Source organism: Mus caroli, chromosome 2 (assembly GCF_900094665.2).
Source record: "Mus caroli chromosome 2, CAROLI_EIJ_v1.1, whole genome shotgun sequence".
In the NCBI taxonomy this organism is placed as follows: domain Eukaryota; kingdom Metazoa; phylum Chordata; class Mammalia; order Rodentia; family Muridae; genus Mus; species Mus caroli.
In genome coordinates, this window is record NC_034571.1 from 77,837,083 (window position 1) to 77,838,830 (window position 1,748).

Genomic DNA, 1,748 nt, shown 5'->3' on the forward strand with positions numbered 1-1,748 from the left:
CCCTTACTCTTTCTCTCTCCAACTCTTAGCTCCACCTTCCTTTTCCCTGTCCAATCACAGACCTCCTCTGTACTAACATAATTGGACAGGGAAAATCCTGCGCCATTGTGAGTTTAGTCAGAGAGGATGCACCTAACCCTCAAGAGACTGGAGGCCCCAGGGAGTTTAGAGGTTGGGGCAAGGGGGGAGGGTAGGAAAGGGACATCCTTGTAGAGACAGGGGGCATGGAGGAGGTATGGAATGTAGAACAGTCAGAAGGTGGACCGAGAGAATAAAATCTAAAGTTTAAAATTAATTAATTAATTAATTTTTTAAAAAATTAGTTATAGCAGGTTCAGGGAAGAAGCTGCTCACGACTGTCAGGAGGCCAGTGACTGTCAGCAAGCCAGTTGCCCTGCTTTGAGTCCAGAGAGTTTTCCCGGCAGCATGCAATCAATGCAGCAGGAAAGTACCAACGAACAATGTTTTCTTGAGCTTGCTTCAATGTCTTTCATTTTAAATCTATTAAGAAACATGCTGCTATATTTTGGTGTTCCCATAGATCAGGATTTGCTAATTTGTCAAAATAAAGACAATAGGTCAGCTCAGAGTATTGTTCATATTATTGGGAGAATGCTTCCTTTAGAATCTTGCCAAAGACCTCATTTAGAGTTGATCCTGCACATGAGCTCTAAGGAGTCTGGTATTACAAACTTATGGTTCCATTTTTTGCTGATATTTTGTGTGTGTCAAATGATGAAGTCAATTGTCTCAGATTTCGGCATAGTAAATGGAAAAAGAAGGAGGAAAGGAAAATTGCTCTTTTTCATCCTTCAAAACTAACTTGGAATCTGTTGTCACCTGCTCTAAGACAGAATAAAACAGTGACAGATGATGCAAGTGATGCAAGTGAAGATGCAATTGAAAAGATAGCTGCCCTTGAAAATGAGCTGACTTTTCTCCAGTCTCAAGTTGCTGTGGTTGTGGCAATGCAGGACCTGAGAGAGAGGAGAGACTGAATTCATCTACTTGAGGGATGGACCTAGCATGGAGCAAGTGCCACCACCACCAGCAGCCACTGGGCTGAGTGTGGAACTAGACCACATTCCAAGTGTGGTACTTTCTCCTCCTCCTCCTCCTCCTCCCCCCACCTCAGTTTTCTCTACAGCCTCCAAGTCCTCTCCATGCAACTTGGATCTGTTTATAAACATAACATAGATAATCTGGCTACTGAAATGAAAAGGAGCTCTCAGGTGTTAAGACCGGTGATAGCCATAATTCAAAAAGCCAGAGAGTTAGTGATATTCTGAACATGTTGAATGATCTAAAGGACATGAATAAAGTCAAACTTTGGCCTATGGAAAGGTCACTAGGTGGTAGACCCATTCAGAAGAAGAAAAGACAGAGTTCACAATGGGATCCAGTGTCTTTAATACCTAATACAATGAAGCAGAAGTTTGCATTTCAAGATGATTCCTTTGATAAAGAAAATAGGTCTTGGGGTGTTCTCCATTTTCTAGTCCTGAAACTTCAAGGATGCAGCCTGGTGGTGGTGGTGGTAGTGGTGGTGGTGGTGGTGGTGGTGGTGGTACACACCTTTAATCACAGCATTCCAGAGGAGGCAGAGGCACGTGGAACTCTTTGAGTTCAAGGCCAGCCTGGGATACAAATAGAGTTCAGGATAGCCAGGGCTACAGAGAGAAACCACTCAAGGGCAAAATCAACCAAGTAGAAACAAGAAGAACTATTCAAAGAATTAACCAAACGAG

At 43.0% G+C, this 1,748-nt stretch overlaps 1 pseudogene; it reads left to right on the forward strand.

Annotated features, from left to right (window-relative positions):
- Nucleotides 1-435: 435 nt before the first annotated feature.
- LOC110306263 overlaps nt 436-1,748 on the forward strand; it is a 129,577-nt pseudogene continuing 128,264 nt past the window's right edge.